Source organism: Pseudophryne corroboree, chromosome 5 (genome assembly GCF_028390025.1).
Source record: "Pseudophryne corroboree isolate aPseCor3 chromosome 5, aPseCor3.hap2, whole genome shotgun sequence".
Lineage (NCBI taxonomy): Eukaryota > Metazoa > Chordata > Amphibia > Anura > Myobatrachidae > Pseudophryne > Pseudophryne corroboree.
In genome coordinates this window covers 679,869,126-679,884,799 of record NC_086448.1, presented here as the reverse complement: position 1 = coordinate 679,884,799, position 15,674 = coordinate 679,869,126, and positions in this window count along the sequence as shown.

Genomic DNA, 15,674 nt, shown 5'->3' with positions numbered 1-15,674 from the left:
CTCTAAATTGCCTCTTTTTCCTGCCAGTATACGTACGGACTGTCTGACGTGCCTACTTGGATGCGATCACTCATATAATCCTCCACCATTCTTTCAATGGTGACAGAATCATATGCAGTGACAGTAGACGACATGTCAGTAATCGTTGGCAGGTCCTTCAGTCCAGACCAGATGTCAGCACTCGCTCCAGACTGCTCTGCATCACCGCCAGCGGGTGGGCTCGGAATTCTTAGCCTTTTCCTCGCACCCCCAGTTGTGGGAGAATGTGAAGGAGGAGCTGTTGACGGGTCACGTTCCGCTTGACTTGACAATTTTCTCACCAGCAGGTCTTTGAACCTCTGCAGACTTGTGTCTGCTGGAAAGAGAGATACAACGTAGGTTTTAAATCTAGGATCGAGCACGGTGGCCAAAATGTAGTGCTCTGATTTCAACAGATTGACCACCCGTGAATCCTGGTTAAGCGAATTAAGGGCTCCATCAACAAGTCCCACATGCCTAGCGGAATCGCTTTGTTTTAGCTCTTCCTTCAATGTCTCCAGCTTCTTCTGCAAAGCCTGATGAGGGGAATGACCTGACTCAGGCTGGCAGTGTCTGAACTGACTTCACGTGTGGCAAGTTCAAAGGGTTGCAGAACCTTGCACAATGTTGAAATCATTCTCCACTGCACTTGAGCCGGGTGCATTCCCCCTCCTATGCCTATATCGTGGGCAGATATATAGGCTTGAATGGCCTTTTGCTGCTCCTCCATCCTCTGAAGCATATAGAGGGTTGAATTCCACCTCGTTACCACCTCTTGCTTCAGATGATGGCAGGGCAGGTTCAGGACTGTTTGCTGGTGCTCCAGTCTTCGGCACGCGGTGGCTGAATGCCAAAAGTGGCCCGCAATTCTTCGGGCCACCGACAGCATCTCTTGCACGCCCCTGTCGTTTTTTAAATAATTCTGCACCACCAAATTCAAGGTATGTGCAAAACATGGGACGTGCTGGAATTTACCCAGATGTAATGCACGCACAATATTGGTGGTGTTGTCCAATGTCACAAATCCCCAGGAGAGTCCAATTGGGGTAAGCCATTCTGCGATGATGTTCCTCAGTTTCCGTAAGAGGTTGTCAGCTGTGTGCCTCTTATGGAAAGCGGTGATACAAAGCGTAGCCTGCCTAGGAACGAGTTGGCGTTTGCGAGATGCTGCTACTGGTGCCGCCGCTGCTGTTCTTGCTGCGGGAGGCAATACACCTACCCAGTGGGCTGTCACAGTCATATAGTCCTGAGTGTGCCCTGCTCCACTTGTCCACATGTCCGTGGTTAAGTGGACATTGGGTACAACTGCATTTTTTAGGACACTGGTGACTCTTTTTCTGACGTCTGTGTACATTTTCGGTATCGCCTGCCTAGAGAAATGGAACCTAGATGGTATTTGGTACCGGGGACACAGTACCTCAATCAAGTCTCTAGTTGCCTGTGAATTAACGGTGGATACCGGACACACGTTTCTCACCACCCAGGCTGACAAGACCTGAGTTATCCGCTTTGCAGCAGGATGACTGATGTGATATTTCATTTTCCTCGCAAAGGACTGTTGGACAGTCAATTGCTTACTGGAAGTAGTACAAGTGGTCTTCCGACTTCCCCTCTGGGATGACGATCGACTCCCAGCAGCAACAACAGCAGCACCAGCAGCAGTAGGCGTTACACTCAAGGATGCATCGGAGGAATCCCAGGCAGGAGAGGACTTGTCAAACTTGCCAGTAACGTGGCCTGCAGGACTATTGGCTTTCCTGTGTAAGGTGGAAATTGACACTGAGGGATTTGGTGGTGTGGTTTGCAGGAGCTTGGTTACAAGAGGAAGGGATTTAGTGGTCAGTGGACTGCTTCCGCTGTCATCCAAAGTTTTTGAACTTGTCACTAACTTCTGATGAATGCGGTCCAGGTGACGTATAAGGGAGGATGTTCCTAGGTGGTTAACGTCCTTACCCCTACTTATTACACCTTGACAAAGACAACACACGGCTTGACACCTGTTGTCCGCATTTGTGTTGAAATAATTCCACACCGAAGAGGTGATTTTTTTTTGTTATTTGACCAGGCATGTCAATGGCTATATTCGTCCCATGGACAACAGGTGTCTCCCCGGGTGCCTGACTTAAACAAACCACCTCACCATCAGAATCCTCCTTGTCAATTTCCTCCCCAGCGCCAGCAACACCCATATCCTCATCCTGGTGTACTTCAACAGTGACATCTTCAATTTGACTATCAGGAACTGGACTGCGGGTGCTCCTTCCAGCACTTGCAGGGGGCGTGCAAATGGTGGAAGGCGCAAGCTCTTCCCGTCCAGTGTTGGGAAGGTCAGGCATCGCAACCGACACAATTGGACTCTCCTTGGGGATTTGTGATTTAGAAGAATGCACAGTTCTTTGCTGTGCTTTTGCCAGCTGAAGTCTTTTAATTTTTCTAGCGAGAGGATGAGTGCTTCCATCCTCATGTGAATCTGAACCACTAGCCATGAACATAGGCCAGGGCCTCAGCCGTTCCTTGCCACTCCGTGTCGTAAATGGCATATTGGCAAGTTTACGCTTCTCATCAGATGCTTTCAATTTTGATTTTTGGGTCATTTTACTGAACTTTTGTTTTTGGATTTTACATGCTCTGTACTATGACATTGGGCATCGGCCTTGGCAGACGTCGTTGATGCCATTTCATCATCTCGGCCATGACTAGTGGCAGCAGCTTCAGCACGAGGTGGAAGTGGATCTTGATCTTTCCCTATTTTAACCTCCACATTTTTGTTCTCCATTTTTTAATGTGTGGAATTATATGCCAGCATCAATAGCAATGGCCTACTACTATATATACTGCGCACAACTGAAATGCACCACAGGTATGGATGGATAGTATACTTGACGACTTAGAGGTAGGTAGAGCAGTGGCCTTCCGTACCGTACTGCTATATATACTGGTGGTCACTGTCAGCAAACTGCAAAACTAAAATGCACCACAGGTAAAGAATCTAGATGGATAGTATACTTGATGACACAGAGGTAGGTAGAGCAGTGGCCTTCCGTACCGTACTGCTATATATACTGGTGGTCACTGTCAGCAAACTGCAAAACTAAAATGCACCACAGGTATAGAATCTAGATGGATAGTATATTTGACGACACAGAGGTAGGTAAAGCAGTGGCCTTCCATACCGTACTGCTATATATACTGGTGGTCACTGTCAGCAAACTGCAAAACTAAAATGCACCACAGGTATAGAATCTAGATGGATAGTATACTTGACGACACAGAGGTAGGTAGAGCAGTGGTCTTCCGTACCGTACTGCTATATATACTGGTGGTCACTGTCAGCAAACTGCAAAACTAAAATGCACCACAGGTATAGAATCTAGATGGATAGTATACTTGACGACACAGAGGTAGGTAGAGCAGTGGCCTTCCATACCGTACTGCTATATATACTGGTGGTCACTGTCAGCAAACTGCAAAACTAAAATGCACCACAGTTATAGAATCTAGATGGATAGTATACTTGACGACACAGAGTTAGATAGAGCAGTGGCCTTCCGTACCGTACTGCTATATATACTGGTGGTCACTGTCAGCAAACTGCAAAACTAAAATGCAACACAGGTATAGAATCTAGATGGATAGTATACTTGACGACACAGAGGTAGGTAGAGCAGTGGCCTTCCGTACCGTACTGCTATATATACTGGTGGTCACTGCAGTGGCGTAACTAGAAATTTTTCTCCCCCAAGCCAAAAAATTATTCGGCGCCCCCCCCTCCTTCATGCTACATAATTGGGAGCAAGAAAGGGATAAATATGCAAAATAAGGGGTGTGGTTTCGTTGGAATGGGCGTGGTTTCGCATAAAGGGGCGTGGCATTGCAGGAAAAGACCACCTTATACCCCAGTTCTGCAACCTGCACGCCCATACGTTGGCCACCACAGGAAAGAAAAACAATCCTGATTCATGCCCCTTACATTATTTGTCATTTTTCCTCATTATAGTAATGCCCAGTATACATTATGCCACATACTGCAATGCCCTTAGACATTATTCCACACACAATAATGCACGACACAATATGCACACACTGTAATGCCCCCGACACATTATGCCACACACCGTAATGCCCGTGACACATTATGCCACACACCGTAATGCCTGTGACACATTATGACAGGAATCGCAATGCCGGTTATACATTATGCTACACACTGCAATGCCCCTGATACATTATAGCACATACAATGTCTGTGACACATTATGACACACACCGCAATGTCCGTGATACATTATACCACAATGCCCGTGATATAGTATACCATACACCGTAATGCCTGTGACACATACCACAATGCCCTGCCCGTTACACCCTATGCCACACACCGCAATGCCCGTTATGTATTATGCCACACTGCAATGACCCTGAGACATTATACCACATACCACAATGCCCGTGATATAGTATACCACACACCGTAATGCCTGACACATTATGACACACACTGCAATGTCCGTGATACATTATGCCACACACTGCAATGACCCTGAGACATTATACCACATATCACAATGCCCGCGATATAGTATACCATACACCGTAATGCCTGTGACACATTATGACACACACCGCAATGTCCGTGATACATTATGCCACACACCGTAATGCCCATTACACATTAAGTCCTACAGTAAGGCTTCTAATTACTTTTCAATTACCTGCTCGCTGTCAGGGGTTTCATGCACTGGGTGTCATGCTCGTTGCCAGGGGTTTCATGCTCTTGGTTCCATGCACGGTGCCAGGGGTTTTCATGCTCAGGGTGTCATGCTCGTTGCCAGGGGTTTCATGCACTGGGTGTCATGCTCGTTGCCAGGTGTTTCATGCACTGTGTGTCATGCCCGTTGCCAGGTGTTTCATGCACTGTGTGTCATGCTCGTTGCTAGGGCTGTGCTCCCAGTGCCACATATGTCCCCAGTGCCAGATATTCCCCCACGGTGCCAGGTACTCACATGCCCCAGTGCCAAATATAGCCCCCCCCATGTGCCAGGTACACATATACCCCCCCCAGTGCCACATATGCCCCCAGTGCCAGATATTCCCCCCCAGTGCCACATATGCCCCAGTGCCAGATATGCCCCCAGTGCCATATATTCCCCCCCAGTGCCAAATATGCCCCCAGTGACAGATATGCCCCCCCCAGTGCCATATATGCCCCCAGTGCCAGATATCCCCCCCCCAGTGCCATATATGCCCCCGGTGCCAGATATTCCCCCCCTCCAGTGCCATATATGCCCCTAGTGCCAGATATTCCCCCCAGTGCCATATATGCCCCCAGTGCCAGATAATGCCCCAGTGCCAGATATCCCCCCCCTGCCAGATATCCCCCCCCCAGTGCCATATATGCCCCCAGTGCCAGATAATGCCCCAGTGCCAGATATCCCCCCCCTGCCAGTTATTCCCCCCCCAGTGTCATATATGCCCTCAGTGCCAGATAATGCCCCAGTGCCAGGTATCCCCCCCTGCCAGTTATTCCCCCCCAGTGTCATATATGCCCCCAGTGCCAGATAATGCCCCAGTGCCAGATATCCCACCCTGCCAGATATTCCCCCTCAGTGCCATATATGCCCCCAGTGCTAGAAAATGCCCCAGTGCCAGATATCCCCCCCCCTGCCAGTTATTCCCCCCCAGTGCCAGATAATGCCCCAGTGCCAGATATCTCCCCCCCCTGCCAGTTATTCCCCCACCGTGCCAGACATCCACCCCCCCCGCCAGATATTCCCCCCCAGTGCCAGATAATGCCCCAGTGCCAGATATCCCCCCCCAGTGCCATATATGCCCCCAGTGCCAGACAATGCCCCAGTGCCAGATATCCCTCCCCTGCTAGTTATTCCCCCCAGTGCCAGATATCATCCCCCCCCCGCCGCCGCCGCCGCCGCCGCTTTTTGGAGGGACACGGAGGGTACAGCCTCTCCTGTGTCCCTCCTGCTGCATCATCTCCGGCGGCCGCGGGTCTAATAGGGGGAAGTGCCGTCCGTGAGCCAATTAGAGCTCACGGACGGCACTTCTCCCTATCAGACCCGCGGCCGCCGGAGATGATGCAGCAGGAGGGACACAGGAGAGACTGTGCCCTCCGTGTCCCTCCAACAAGCGGCGGAGGGAAGGAGAAAGCAGACTGACATGCGGACGCTCGTCCGCATGTCAGTCTGCTGTAAATCAGTGGCGCCCCCGCAGCCCTCGCCCCCAAGCCACCGCGAGGACTGCGGGGGTAGTAGTTACGCCACTGGGTCACTGTCAGCAAACTGCAAAACTAAAATGCACCACAGGTATAGAATCTAGATGGATAGTATACTTGACGACACAGAGGTAGGTAGAGCAGTGGCCTTCCATACCGTACTGCTATATATACTGGTGGTCACTGTCAGCAAACTGCAAAACTAAAATGCACCACAGTTATAGAATCTAGATGGATAGTATACTTGACGACACAGAGTTAGGTAGAGCAGTGGCCTTCCGTACCGTACTGCTATATATACTGGTGGTCACTGTCAGCAAACTGCAAAACTAAAATGCAACACAGGTATAGAATCTAGATGGATAGTATACTTGACGACACAGAGGTAGGTAGAGCAGTGGCCTTCCGTACCGTACTGCTATATATACTGGTGGTCACTGTCAGCAAAACTCTGCACTGTACTCCTCCTATATAATACTGCTGGTCCCCAGTCCCCACAATAAAGCAGTGTGAGCACAGATATATGCAGCACACTGAGCACAGATATGGAGCGTTTTTCAGGCAGACAACATATAATACTGGTGGTCACTGGTCAGCAAAACTTTGCACTGTACTCCTCCTATATAATACTGCTGGTCCCCAGTACCCACAATAAAGCAGTGTGAGCACAGATATATGCAGCACACTGAGCACAGATATGAAGCGTTTTTCAGGCAGACAACGTATAATACTGGTGGTCACTGGTCAGCAAAACTCTCCACTGTACTCCTCCTATATAATACTGCTGGTCCCCAGTCCCCACAATAAAGCAGTGTGAGCACAGATATATGCAGCACACTGAGCACAGATATGGAGCGTTTTTCAGGCAGAGAACGGATAAAACTGGTGGTCACTGATCAGCAAAACTCTGCACTGTACTCCTCCTATATAATACAGCTGCTCCCCAGTCCCCACAATTAAGCAATAATCACAAATATTTGCAGTAACATTAATAAACGGAGAGGACGCCAGCCACGTCCTCTCCCTAACATTTCCAATGCACGAGTGAAAATGGCGGCGACGTGCGGCTCCTTATATAGAATACGAATCTCGCGAGAATCCGACTGCGGGATGATGACGTTCGGGCGCGCTCGGGTTAACCGAGCCATACGGGAGAATCCGAGTATGCCTCGGACCCGTGTAAAATGGGTGAAGTTCGGGGGGGTTCGGTTTCCGAGGAACCGAACCCGCTCATCACTAATAAATATATATATATAAATATATATAGTTACCCCAGTGTGGCACTCGATTCTTAACAAACGGACTCTGGAGACCAGTAAAGTTTCAACAACGTTTCAGTGCTCGCAAGCACTATCGTCAGGTTTATAAGATTAAACTGAACATTACATACCTTAAATACACGTGCACCCGTGAAAAACGCCGCGCCGGGGGTTGAGGTGCACGTGTATTTAAGGTATGTAATGTTCAGTTTAATCTTATAAACCTGACGATAGTGCTTGCGAGCACTGAAACGTTGTTGAAACTTTACTGGTCTCCAGAGTCCGTTTGTTAAGAATCGAGTGCCGCACAGGGGTAACTATATTTGTGCAGGGCCGTCTTTTCATATGGGCTCAATGGGCTCTTGCCCAAGGGCCCCAGGAGTCTAAGGGCCCTATGCTTATAGCTGAGGGTCCCCTCTTTCCAGCGGTACCAGATTTTTTTAAATCGGCCCTGGGGAACCGGAGATATCTGACTTCGAAGCAGTGGTCCCCATCCAAGACTGTTAATTGCTCTTCCCAGCCAGATATCTCAAGTTCTGTCTGACGTAGAGTTTTTCTGAGGGTATTCTCCAAAAGATAGGACTCCCCCCTTTCAGTGGACACTGGCAACTTGTCTCTACTATGCCCAGAAATGGAGATATAAGCCTTCAAGTAGTTGGTCCCTGCTCCAGCTACACACATCTGGTTTGCAGTTTTATATTTTTGCCGGTGGATTGCTCTGGCTCCTGAAATCTGATCCCCAGGTCCCCAGAACCTCTTGAAAGGTGGGACTTTTTATTTTTTTTATTGAATTCAAAGCTAAGAAATCTATATCCAGGCACTGGAGATATCTGCAGTCAAGCAAGCTGCCCTCCCACCGGAAAATTATGAATATTAAGTCCACTCCACTCTCCACCCTCCCCTGCATATTACACACCCCTACCACCCTGGAAGTTATGTACCGGGCCCCTAAATTCATCCCAATGCTTCTTTTACCTCTAAGTGTTCTTGCTCCCACCTCATCTTCCACTGTGCAGTAAAGGAGTAATTAGCAGAAATTACTGCTCCAGGTCCTAATTACTGAGCGGTAGATAGAACACGCCCTACTGCCCACAGGACATCAAAGTTGCTGCTGACAGCACCCCCACCCCTACCGCTGGAGGATGGGTAGGGGGCCCAGTGCATTGTTGTGCCCAGGGGCCTACACTGCTGTTAAGACAGCCCTGTATTTGTGTACAGCAGTACATGTGAAGGCACCGATGCAGTAGTGCAGTTTCATCGAGGAGTGCCGGACCCATGCTATCTTATATATATATATATATATATATATATATATCAACAAAGAGAAAGTCATACAGAGATTTATTTAAAAGCAAAGACTGTGGAGATTACGATAACAAAGGGCAAATTAAAATACATGTTATTTCCATCTTTGTATTAACAGTCTGGGAACACATACTGTTAGAAAGGAGACAGAGGAAAGGAATTTAAAGAATCCCTATTTCAATGATAATTACAGTACACTGAAAGAAGAGGTTACTGAAAGGTTCATCATATGTCTGAAGCCTCTTTTCATTTTTTTCCCCATATTGTAGGGTGAAATATTGAATAGAACTGTAAAAGGAAAGCCTTATTAGAGGTATTATAATCAACTGAGGTCTCCTGCAATTATTACAAAGGCTTCTTTACATTTTATATTTTTGTGACTTCATAATTTGATGTGCAGACATTCGGCCTAATTCAGACCTGATCACAGCAGCAAAATCTTTCTCTAATGGGCAAAACCATGGGGGTCATTTATACATGATCGCTCGCTAGCTGTTTTTTGCAGTCCTGCATTCGCAAAGTCACCGCACATCAGGGAGTGTATTTTAGCTGTGCAAGTGTGCAATCGCATGTGCAGCCAAGCGATACAAAAAAACTTTGTCCAGTTTCTGAGTTGCCCATAATTTACTCAGCTGCTGCGATCACTTAAGCCTGTCCGGTGCAGGAATTGACGTCAGACACCCTCCCTACAAATGCTGGGACACGCCTGCGTTTTTCCAGACACTCCCTGAAATTGGTCAGTTGCCAGCCACAAACGCCTTCTTCCTGTCAATCACCTTGCGATTGGCTGTGCGAATGGATTCTTCGTAAAACACATCGCACAGCAACGATCCGCTTTGTACTCGTGCGACGCGCCTGTGCATTGCAGTGCATTTGCATGAACAGTTCTGACCTGGTCGCAGCGCTGCAAAAAGCGCTAGAGAGTGATCAGGTCAGAATGTGAATGACCCTCTATGTGCACTGCAGGGGGGGGCAGATATAACATGTGCAGAGAGAGTTAGATATGGGTGGGTTATATTGTTTCTGTGCAGGGTAAATACTGGCTGTCTTATTTTGACACTGCAATTTAGATTTCAGTTTGAACACACCCCACCCAAATGTAACTATCTCTGCGCATGTTATCTGCCGCAACTGCACTGCACATGGGGGGTCATGCCAACCCGTTCGCTCGCTGCGTTTTCATGCAGCAGAGCGAACAGGTCCCTGCTGTGCATGCACCGGCGCCTTTGTGCGCCTGCGCATGCGGAACGGCCGAAGGCCGCGGCAGGACAGCGATCGCCTCTGCCTGATTGACAGGCAGAGGCGATTGATGGGCAGGAGGGGGCGAAACGGCGGCATTTGCCCACCGTTTTGTAGGCGTGGTCCGGCCAAGGTAGGCATGAACGGACCGAACGGGGGGCGTACCACAGCGGCTGCGTGATGTCACACGCAGCCACTGCGGGTAAGGGAATGGGGAGTAGCTCCCGGCCAGCTCGCTAAAGCTGCGCTGGCCGGGAGTTACTCCTGAAGTGCAAAGGAATCGCCGCTGTGCGATGCCTTTGCACTTCTGCGAGGGGGGGTCGGACTGACATGCGGGCGGACTAGCCCCGTGCTGGGCGTCCCCCCACATGTCAGGAAAGTTGATTGTAGCTGTGCAAAATTTTGCACAGCTACGATCAACTCGGAATGACCCCCATGGTTATGCCCATTAGAGAACAAATTTGCTGCTGCGATCAGGTCTGAATTAGGCCCACTAACCACAATGGTCAGTGAAATCACACACTGGGGTATATTTACTAAGGTCCCGATTTTGACCGAGATGCCGTTTTTTCTTCAAAGTGTCATCTCGGTAATTTACTAAGCAAAAATCACGGCAGTGATGAGGGCATTCGTAATATTTTGGAAGTCCTAGGAAAAAATCACGAATCAATACACCATCGGTCAAATACGCCTGCAATTTGGTAGAAATCGGGAATTTACTAAAAAGTGCAAATCACAAACACTGCCGACAATAGCCAAACACTGCCGTGCAGAAATACAATTCGTAAAAAAGTGCTAAAAAAACCAAGACCTGCTTTTTTATCCCGTGTTTGGATAGGCATGCAGGGATCCATGAGATCCGTGCATGTTTATCAGTGGGAAGGGGATGGGAAAGTGATAATTTTTAGGAAAAAAATTGCGTGGGGTCCCCCCTCCTAAGCCAAACCAGCCTCGGGCTCTTTGAGCCGGTCCTGGTTGCAAAAATATGGGAAAAAAATTGACAGGGGTTCCCCCATATTTAAACAACCATCACCAGGCTCTGCACCTGGTCCTGGTTCCAAAAATACGGGGGACAAAAAGCGTAGGGGTCCCCCGTATTTTTGAAACCAGCACCGGGCTCCACTAGCTGGACAGATAATGCCACAGCCGGGGGTCACTTTTATACAGCGCCCTGCGGCCGTGGCATTAAATACCCAACTAGTCACCCCTGGCCGGGGTACCCTGGAGGAGTGGGAACCCCTTCAATCAAGGGGTCCCCCCCCTCCAGCCACCCAAGGGCCAGGGGTGAAGCCCGAGGCTGTCCCCCCCATCCATGGGCTGCGGATGGGAGGCTGATAGCCATTGTGTAAAAAAATGAATATTGTTTTTAGTAGCAGTACTACAAGTCCCAGCAAGCCTCCCCCGCAAGCTGGTACTTGGAGAACCACAAGTACCAGCATGCGGCGGAAAACCGGGCCCGCTGGTACCTGTAGTACTACTACTAAAAAAATACCCCAATAAAAACATAAGATACACACCTTGAAAGTATAACTTTAATACATACATCCACACCACCATATACACATACTTACCTTATGTTCACACGAGGGTCTGTCCTCTTCTCCATGTAGAATCCATGGTGTACCTGTTGAAAAAATTATACTCACAAAATCCAGGGTAGAAGGCTCTTCTGCTTGTAATCCATTTGTAATCCACATACTTGTAAAAATAAAAAAACGGACACCCGACCTCGAACTGAAAGGGGCCCCATGTTTTCACATGGGACTCCTTTCCCCAAATGCCAGAAACCCCCTCTGACTTATGTCTAAGTGGGTTTCTTCAGCCAATCAGGGAGCGCCACGTTGTGGCACCCTCCTGATCGGCTGTGTGCTCCTGTACTGTCTGACAGGCGGCACACGGCAGTGTTACAATGTAGCGCCTATGCGCTCCATTGTAACCAATGGTGGGAACTTTGTGGTCAGCGGTTGACCGAAAGTAACCTCACCGCTGACCACAAAGTTCCCACCATTGGTTACAATGGAGCGCATAGGCGCTACATTGTAACACTGCTGTGTGCCGCCTGTCAGACAGTACAGGAGCACACAGCCAATCAGGAGGGTGCCACAACGTGGCGCTCCCTGATTGGCTGAAGAAACCCACTTAGACATAAGTCAGAGGGGGTTTCTGGAATTCGGGGAAAGGGGTCCCATGTGAAAACATGGGGCCCCTTTCAGTTCGAGGTCGGGTGTCCGTTTTTTTATTTTTACAAGTACGTGGATTACAAATGGATTACAAGCAGAAGAGCCTTCTACCCTGGATTTTGTGAGTATAATTTTTTCAACAGGTACACCATGGATTCTACATGGAGAAGAGGACCGACCCTCGTGTGAACATAAGGTAAGTATGTGTATATGGTGGTGTGGATGTATGTATTAAAGTTATACTTTCAAGGTGTGTGTCTTATGTTTTTATTGGGGTATTTTTTTAGTAGCAGTACTACAGGTACCAGCATGCCCGGTTTTCCGCCGCATGCTGGTACTTGTGGTTCTCCAAGTACCAGCTTGCGGGGGAGGCTTGCTGGGACTTGTAGTACTGCTACTAAAAACAATATTCATTTTTTTACACAATGGCTATCAGCCTCCCATCCGCAGCCCATGGATGGGGGGGACAGCCTCGGGCTTCACCCCTGGCCCTTGGGTGGCTGGAGGGGGGTGACCCCTTGATTGAAGGGGTTCCCACTCCTCCAGGGTACCCCGGCCAGGGGTGACTAGTTGGGTATTTAATGCCACGGCCGCAGGGCGCTGTATAAAAGTGACCCCCGGCTGTGGCATTATCTGTCCAGCTAGTGGAGCCCGGTGCTGGTTTCAAAAATACGGGGGACCCCTACGCTTTTTGTCCCCCATATTTTTGGAACCAGGACCAGGCGCAGAGCCCGGTGCTGGTTGTTTAAATATGGAAGAACCCCTGTCAATTTTTTTCCCATATTTTTGCAACCAGGACCGGCTCAAAGAGCCCGAGGCTGGTTTGGCTTTGGAGGGGGGACCCCACGCAATTTTTTTTTAAAGTTTAAACATTTTTTTTTTTTTTTTACAAGGTGCACAATGAAGCCCAGCACGGATCTCTCAGATCCGGACGAGATTCATTGTATTAAAGTCGGAGGTGTTTTACAAGTCACTCACGTAAAACACTGCCTAAAAAAACGAATGACATCGACATCGGAAAAACCGAAAATGCAGAATACGGCAGCTTAGTAAATTAGTCGTAATAAATTCAAAAAGTTGCATATTTACACTTTCGATGTCATTCGTGATTGAACTTTGACCTCAAACGGAAAATTACGAATGTTAGTTAATTTACCCCAGTGACTTAAAATAGATGAAACATCTTAAAGTGTCAAAGTTGATATAAGGTCAAAATCTATATGTTTCTTTCTGCTCTGGTGCCCTACTCTGTGTATATGGAAAGGTGTGTTTTTATTGCCAATTTCATTTTATTCTTAAAAATGTCATCCTTTTGATTTGTTTATTCATTCTTTCTTTCATTCATTCATTCATTCATTCAATAACAGTTATTTATTTAACTTTACAGAGAATATATGGTCATTCACATTAGTCCCTGGACCAATCTACTGTACCAATAACTTTTTGGATTTCACACAGATAGGGCCTTGGTGGGTATAAAACCCTAGACTTTAATGTTGTGGCTGTTAGACAGCAACTCTATCCACTATATTAAACATGCTGCCCAGTTACAATGAAATTGTATATATTGTTAACTCCAGTAGCAGTTAGTGATGCAGGATCCCAACCCTGCATATCAGTAGGAAATCACTGCTGGTGCCACATGGCACTCCAGCAGTGACATGCGGTGGGGTGAGGCAGGTGAGGCAGAGCCTTTTCTGTCATACTAACATTTGTGCCAGAGTTTTTACTGTATAAAGTATATGAAAAATATAAAGATGTGCGGCGGGCACTTCTCGTGTTTTGTGTTTTGGTTCTGGTTCCATGCTCGTGTTTTTGATCTGTATTGGTTTTGCCAAAACCACCCTGTCATGTTTTGGTTTTGGTTTTTGATCTGGATGATTTGAAAAACAAACAAACATAAAAACAGCTAAAATCACAAAATTTGGGGGTAATTTTGATCCTACTGTATTATTAACCTCAATAACATTCATTTCCACTTATTTCCAGTCTATTCTGAACACCTCACAATATTGTTTTTAGGCAAAAAAGTTGCACCGAGGTGGCTGTATGACTAAGCTAAGTGACACAAGTGTGTGGCACAAACACCTGGCCCATCTAGGAGTGGGACTGCAAAGGTAAACAGGATGGCACTTAAAAAAACTAGCCCCAAACAGAACATCATGCAAAGAAGAAAAAGAGGTACAATGAGGTAGCTGTATGACTGAGCTAAGCGACACAAGTGTGCGACACAAACACCTGGCCTATCTAGGAGTGGCACTGCAGTTACAGACAGGATGGCATTTTTCAAAAACTAGGTACCAAACAGCACATCATGCAAAGAAGAAAAAGAGGTGCAATGAGGTAGCTGTATGACTAAGCTAAGCGACACAAGTGTGCGGCACAAACAACATGGGGCATACTGGAATTTGCCCAGATGTAATACATGCACAATATTGGTGGCACAGGAGAGGGTACTTCTAAACCACACACACACACACACACACGGCAAAGCCTGTAAAATTAATTTGGATAACAATAACCCTTTTATTTGGAGCTATTATAATAATATGCAGCACAGGCAAGCTTACCCCTACACCTCACAGGGCAAACCCTTTAAAAAATATTTGGATGATAATATAAGTAATGTATATAACCCTTTTATTTGGAGTAAATAATATACAGCACAGGACACCACAACTGGACTTATAGCAGCACAAGACAACACCACTGGGCTAAAGCAGCACAAGACAGCACCACTGGACTGGACTTATACGGCAGTACCCCTGGACTTATATGGCAGTACCCCTGGAGTTGTATGGCAGTGTCAGACAGGATGGCACGTTAAAAAACTTGTCTCCAAATAGCACATGATGCAAAGAAGAAAAAGAGGTGGAAGATGGAAATTTCCATGGGCCCTCCTAAGGACATGTTGCATGAACAGGACATGCACACTTTAACAAACCAATCATTTCAGCAACATGGTCTGCCACACGACTGTGGCTGAAATTACTGGTTTGTTTGGGCCCCCACCAAAAACTCCTTGCACAAACTGGCTCTACAGAGGCAAGATGTCCACCTCCTCCTCATCGTCCGATTCCTCACCCCTTTCACTGTGTACATCCCCCTCCTCACAGATTATTAATTCGTCCCCACTGGAATCCACCATCACAGGTCCCTGTGTACTTTCTGGAGGCAATTGCTGGTAACGGTCTTCCCAGAGGAATTTATAATTAATTTTGATGAACATCATCTCCACATTTTGTGGAAGTAACCTCCTACGCCGATCGCTGACAAGGTTACCGGATGCACTAAACACTCTTTCAGAGTACACACTGGAGGGGGGGGCAACTTAGATAAAATAAAGCCAGTTTGTGCAAGGGCTTCCAAATTGCCTCTTTTTCCTGCCAGTATACATATGGACTGTCTGACATGCCTACTTGGATGCTGTCACTCATATAATCCTCC